We start from the raw sequence: 7,151 nt of genomic DNA on the forward strand, positions 1-7,151 counted from the left end.
ACTTCGTCGCTACCCAACCACTGCTCGTTTCCTTCGTCCAGAAGGAATAGGTCGCCAGGTATGCCCGCCAGGCCGCCCCGCTCCAACCAACGCACGTCACCTCCTTTTCCCCTTCTCTCTTTCTCCCCACTGAGGCAGGCAGAAAGGATGCTCTTTCTTTCTGTCGCCGTCGGGTCCGCGCCCCTGCCGCCAACGCGTGCGCGCGGATGCTGGTGACGAGGATAAATGGGAGGACGCCGCCGCCACCGATGTCAGAGGAGGAGGAAGGGGAGGCGCTTCTCTAGCCAGATCCGTGACCCCCACATCGCCATCGATGTCCACCCTCCTTGACAGATCGATGGAGCGGACGTCGCCGAGCTCCACGCCTTCTCGTCTCCCTCTCGGCAGAGGGTGTCCGCCGGAGATGGGTTCTTGTAGGTCAAGGGCGTCGGGCTGCCCAAGAAGTTGCGCCTCGCCTCGTCGCCGCCGTCCAAGGACAAGAATGTTGTCGATGGCTTTCTGGTTGGTGTCGACCTCAAGATCGAGTTGTTGTCCCAAGTGGCGGCGGGCGTCCTCGTCAAGGTCGTTCTTGTCGTCAACTTCATCTCCAACCCCATCCACATGTGTACCAGCTCCTGGAGTGCCCAATTTGCTTCCTGGTCAGCCCCCTTTCCCGGATTTTCTTCACTATTTTCTTTCTCTTAGATGCGCAGTCCGCCCCTCCTTGTCATATGTATATCCTATATGCATTAGTACACAATCATTCATTATACACCTACATCATCAGACATTAGCTCAGCGCTGATATTGTTGCAACTGACTTTGTTTACTTCATCTTGTTTTACATTGTTGGTCTTGTGTTGTACGAGCAGGAATTGGTTTTCGCTAGGAACATAACCTTCAACGGTTTGTAGCTGAAGGAGAGCAGAGTAAGGATGCAACAGAAGCTTTTATGGCATTCCAAGTGCGTCTCTGCATTCCTTAAGAATTGTTGATGATGTTCATACTGACATCTGCGGCCAATTGTTTGAAAAGGTGATGCATTTTATACTTTTATTGTGCCTTTCATTAACACACTACATAATGTTAGGTTCAATTCCAGATATGCTTAGTTCAGCAAAGTTGTTGCCTGTTGTGTGTCAGTATTCTTCTTACCATTTTAGGATGTCGCGGGTTGTCAAGGAAGCAATTTTGTCAGTTGATGGCACAACGTTGATAAACGAGAGGCAGTTAGGAAAGCATCACAGGGTCTAAGGGCATCTCCAGCCGTTGGCCCCCCAGGGGGCGCCTAAAATCGCCGCCTGGGGGTGAGCCGGCGCAAAAATTGGGCCTGGGGGCGAGTTGGTCCCCAGCCGCCGGCCCCAGGGCCGCCCCAGGCACGTTTTAAAATAAAATAAGTTCGGCGAAGTTCGGCTTAAACACGATAAATTTCGGCCAAACACGATAAATTTCGGCACATTTCGGCGAAGTTCACGGATTTTCATTACATAGCACATATACATAAACTAATCTAAAGGAAAAAACTGGCTGAAGTCGCCGCCGTCGCTGCCATCATCATCGTCGGCCTTCTCCTCCTTGACGCGGGCGCCCCTGCTGGACCCCTGCCCGGCGTCGCCATGGCGGACTGGTGGCGGCGCATCGTCGTCGTCGTCGTCGCTGTCGTAGATGACGACGACTCCGCCTTCGTCGCGGCCGTGTCGACGCTCCGCGAAGCGAAGTAGGGCGGCGCACTGGCGCTCCTTCGCCTTCTCCAGGCGCTCCTTCTCCATCGCTATGGAGTCCCTGCGCGCCCATTCCAGGGTCGCGTCGTCGTCGTCGAGCTCTGTCGTCACCGGCGCGGCCGGCTCCTTCACCGGCGCGAGCCCCGACTCCGTCTTCACCGGCGCGAGCCCCGGCTCCGTCTTTGGCTTGACGAAGCGCGGAGGAGGAGCCGACGAGTAGGCGCGCCGGCCGCCCTCGTTGATGACGATGCCGGCGCTGCGAGTGCGCCGGCCTAGCGGCGTCTCCGCCGCGGGCTCGGCCTTGACGCCGAGCAGGGCCGGAGTGCCGGAGGAGTGCGATGAATATCGGGAGGAGGAAGAAGAGGAGGAGGACCCGAACCTCCTTGGCGCCCATGGCCCGGCGCGTCGGTGCTGCGACGGGGCGGCCGCCCTCGCCGGGTACGCCAACGGCGGGTCGTTGCCACCCTCGAGGTACGTCAGCACGCCCTCGAGTGTGCGGCCGAGGACGCCCCACCACAGGTGGCGCCCCTCGCTGTTCTGCCGGCCGCCGACCACCGGCGCGCCGTTGGTGGACGCCAAACGCTGCTGCTGGCGGCGCTCGAAATACGCCGCCCAAGCCGCGTGGTTGTCGGCGGCGTACTGGGGGAGGGAGAGTTGGGCGTCGGTGAGGGAGGCGCGCACGACCTCGACTTTCTCGGCGAAGTACTTCGGCTTCGCCACGGCGTCGGGCAACGGGGGAATGGACACTCCCCCGGTGCTGAGTCTCCACCACGTCGGCCCGGCGCGCATGTCTGGCAGCGCTGGGATGTTCGCCTGGAACAGGAGCAAGGACTCCTGTTCGCGGAGCGAACGGCGGCCGAACCCGTTGGCCGCCGCCTCGTCTCCGGGGAAGCGTTCCGCCATGGCGACGGACTCGGGAGAGGTAGAGAGATAGAGGGAGGGGCTGGGCGGCGGCGCTCGAGAGAGGGAGGGGCTGGGCGGCGGCGCTCGGGAGAGGGAGGGGCTGGGCGGCGGCGAGGGGCGGGGCTGGTGTGGGCACAGGCGAGTGCAGGCCACCGGCTATATAGCCGCGACGCACCCGTGTGTGCGCGTGCGAAGGAGGGGAGGCGTCGGCGCGCCGTCCTGTGACGCGCCGCCCGTGAGGAATCAATGGCAAGGCTGACCGGCGGCAGCCTTGGCATTGACTCCCCGCGGGAACCGAGGCCGTTGGGGGAAGACGAGGCGCCGTGTCGCTGACGCGGCTGGCCCGCGGCTTTTTCGCGCCAAAACAGCTCGCCCCGGCGCCCCCGGGCGCCCCCCAGCGCGCCGGGTTCGGCCTGGATCCGTCGGCGCTGTTTTCGGCCCAGGCCGGCGAAAATCGGGCTCCTGGGGGCGCGACTGGGCCGTTTTTTTGGCGCCGGCACGAAAAAATCGCCTGGGGAGGCCTTCCTAGGGGCGCGGCTGGAGATGCCCTAAACTTGAAAAAGGAGGCTGCTATGACCATCTTTAGTAAAGAAAGTATGCCTCTTCTTCAAAAAAATATGTTACATAGATTGGCGTATATTCTTCTGTAAAAACTACTATATCTTTTGGTATATTAAACTGCAAATCCAATTTATTTTTTGTATTGCCAAATTCAATGACAGGTACGAAAATTATTCTGAACTACATTCAGAAAGCAAAAGCAGCTGGGAACTGCATTGAACAGGCAAAAGAATTGAAGAAGTTAATTTCCTCCTGTAAGTGAGCTTCTACCTGACATTAAAGGAGAGCTTTACCTTTTTCCTGCATATTCAGTTACAGGTGTCCAGGGGACATCACTAGAAGTAAACCATCAAGCAAATGATATGAACCTCTGTTTATGTAGCATTGGCGCATCTTGTAGAGTGTGCAGCATGATCATATGTTTACTTTCACGTCATGTTTGTAATTCTATCATGTTTTATTTTAGATCTCTCTGTAGTATGCATCATAAATAGACTGCAGATTGTTCTTGCATGTTCATGTAGAACACGTTTCCATCTTGGCACTCGTTGAATGGACATTTGTCTGCAAGATTGCATTTCCAGACAAACGTGGGCGAGTATTGGCATGCCTTGAGCTCACTGTGCCATGTCAAAATATTTGCTGAAGGTGTGTTGATGAGGGTTTTTGGATTTTTTAAAGATTACACAGAATCTGAAGGATTTCTATCCAACTAAATTCCAAATCCCCCTCTCCTACTGGAACACGCCCTTACCATATAATAAAATGTCTATCATCTTCTATATTTTACTAGTTATAGCTTTGAAACATTGATGCTATATATAAAACACAAAATGAGATGTTCTTCCACACTGCAGTGTAGAGACCCAGGGAGCAAATAGCGGATGCAGAGGCTCTACTGGACATTACAACCACCTTGGTAAAATCTGTGAGGTCCCAATCAGGTGAAGGAATCACACCTTCTGATTTCGTAACAGCATTGCTGAAGAAATTTGGGCAGCAAGCAACCCTTGATTCCGAGCCTGGCTCATTGCGCTAGGTTGATATTGGGCTTTCTGATTCACATGCCTTCAGGGCTGCACCTGGATGCCGCACCATGTAATTAAGCTCCTTTCTCCTTATTAATTCTTAACATTTTTTTGCAGTGCCTACTTGGTATATGACTTAAACCATGCACCCTCTTAAACCTTGCAGGCTTGGACCCATGGATATGGAAGTAAAACAGCGTAAGCTTTCAGTTTTTAATTGAAAAAGAAGTAGGACAACTAAAAAAACTTGTCCTGAAGAGGTATTCACATGCTTTCATCTATGATAATTAATAAAGCACTAGAGATTGATATCATCCATTTGTACATTTCTCCCATGATTTGTTTTCCCATCTGTTTGCCTTCTGTTGTTGACGGGCAACGTAATGTGTACAATCTTTGGTTACTATTGCTTAAATCTTAGTTAATTATATGCTTAAAGTTATCGAGCACCTTTTGTTTTTTCGAAAGACACATCTTAGGCAGTATCATTCATATGCTTGCTATACTCTGTAGTCGCTATTAAGTTTCTGGGTTGCTAGCTAGACTTCTTTCCCTACCATACATTGTTATTTTCTAAAAAATGTATGATCACTTCCAACAGTGGATTCATATAATCTCCTTAATGTGCAGCTTGCTGATTCTTCGGAGGGAGCAAAGCCAGACACTAGCCGAAATGTGACTGTTGTATTTTTTTTTGAAAGATCCAGCAAAATGCTGGCTTGATTCGATTTAGCAAGAAGCAACGGAAGAACAACAATATGAAGATCCGAAGATCAAAGAAAAAGAAAAACAACAGCCCTATTAGCTGCTGAGCTACCCACCACAGTCAACACCACTACAAAGCAAAAAGGGCATGTCCTAGGCTAAGCGTGACCACCGCGTCACTTGACCAACACCGGTATCCTCCGGAGACAACAGCAGCTCCAACTAAGACTTTCTTTGTCAACGCACCATCCACCCTTGAAGCAGAGTGCAGGCAGATGGCGGAACTCGGTCGGTCCCAGAAAAAGCTTCGTCTTGGACTTATCAGCGATGGCGTACATTGCGTCTGGAGCTTCACCAAAATCAGCAGCGAGCACCGGAGGAGCGCCATATAGAACCTCCAAGTAGTGTCTCAAAAACATGATGCTCCCAACAGAGAAACGACGTCGGAGACGCCGTCATCACGCCGATCCAACCGGACCTAGGCTTTCGCCCGGAGACACTACCAACCAAGCCCGGGGAAGATGCCGACACACCTCGGTGGCGCCTCCAAGGAGGAAAATGACACCCTCAGGCGCCATCGGCACCGGCTCTTGTTGTGCAGGACTTTCGTTCGTATCATCGCACACCTCCGCTCAAGCCCTACAGAGCTCGTCCATGTCGTCTCACGCCGCCGCCGCAGCACCTTGTTGTTGAAGCCGTGAAGGCATGGTCCACCTCCCCACGGCGAGTATGCAGAGGCCAGATCGGGCCCCGCATCCCGCATCTACCACGGTTGGAGCCTCCCTGCTCCAGCAAGTGCAGCCCTCCCAGATCTAGTGCGGCCCATCAGTTCCCTCGACGCCCTCCACTCGCCGCCCGGTGCAGTGCCGATGCCGCCCTCCGCGGCGCCCACCTCCGCGCCAGGCCAGGAGAAGCACGGGGCGGAACTCGGGCCCTCGTGGCGGCAGCGCGCCAGATCCGCGCCACTGCCACCGCCGGACCGCTGCCCAGCCCTACGCCGGCCAGATCCGCACCGGCCCTCCTCCCCGCGCCCTCCTCCTCCTTTACCGCGACCCCCCTCGGCGCCCTCCTCCTCCACCTCGCCATCTCCCGGGCGCCGCACCAGATCCGCTCACATGGATGCGCCGCTCGACGCCGCAAGCCGCGGAACAGCCGCCCATCGCCCGATGAAGCCTCCCCCGGCAGCCAACCGTAGATCGCCTCCGACCCGAGGAGATCCGCCGTCGGGCCATGCCCCGCCGCGAAGCCGGCCGTCCCGCACCGTCCTGGCGCTTCGCGGGGAGGGGAAGGGCCCCGCCGCCGCCGACGTACGCGTGGGCTTTGCCCGGCGCCGTGCCCTGGCGGCGGCGAGGGAGGGGGGCGAGGGTGGAGAGGGGCTACGGCGGCGGGCTGGGGTTTTCGCCCGGCCGCTCGCGGGAGCGGATGAGCGAGCCTGTGGGTCGACTGTTGTATTTGATATCCTGAGGGAAAAGAAATGCGCGAGGATGGAGAACCTTCTTTTGAACAGACATTCATTTGCCCAAACGGCTGAGAATGTTTTTGCATGGCAGAATGGCAATAAACATTAGCATTGTTATTTAAATTAGCTCTCTTGCACTGACCCCTCAATTAGTCGGGTTAGTCGGTAACTTAGTAGTATGATAAGTTTCAGCAAGCCCACAATTTTCCTTCAAAAAAAATCTGTTTGGCTTATGTAAGAATAATTATTGACATTTGAGATTAAATCTACCTCAATTATTTCTTTGTATACTTTTGAATTGCCTTTTGGCTTAAAGGAAACAGTATTTTGCTGGATGACTAATTTATGAATTACTGTTGACTAGAATTTTGTTGGCCTTTCTGTTTCTGATGGGTACATTTCTACTAGGTCAGAAACAAATGAGATATGCATTCTAAGTTTGCACCAACTTTTTCTTTCTGAATTCCTCCCAGTAATGATTTGGGTCCTGGGAAACAAAATATAAAGAAGACAGCAACACACAACACAATCAGATCAACCAAGCACCAATGTTCAGTGAAGACCAAGCCACTGTATCGTCTCTAGACGCAACGTCCTCAGCAGCACCCACCACCTATATATATGATCCATCTATCATATTTAGGCTGTACAAACACGACAATAAATCCAACAGCAAGAAAAGTGCGCACAGCCACGCCTCAAGAGGTGCACCCTGGGCGCGCCCCAGCTACTAGTGATAATGAATGTACACAATGAAGTGTCCTCCTTCTGGTAGTCGGCAGCTTTGTCTTTTAT

The 7,151-nt window shown here is 54.0% G+C and overlaps 1 pseudogene; it reads left to right on the top strand.

The window, feature by feature from the left end:
* Nucleotides 1-4,002: 4,002 nt before the first annotated feature.
* Nucleotides 4,003-6,465, top strand: LOC125546728 (annotated as a pseudogene).
* The last annotated feature ends 686 nt before the right edge of the window (nucleotides 6,466-7,151 follow it).

The sequence above is a fragment of the Triticum urartu genome, chromosome 3 (assembly GCF_003073215.2).
Source record: "Triticum urartu cultivar G1812 chromosome 3, Tu2.1, whole genome shotgun sequence".
Lineage (NCBI taxonomy): Eukaryota > Viridiplantae > Streptophyta > Magnoliopsida > Poales > Poaceae > Triticum > Triticum urartu.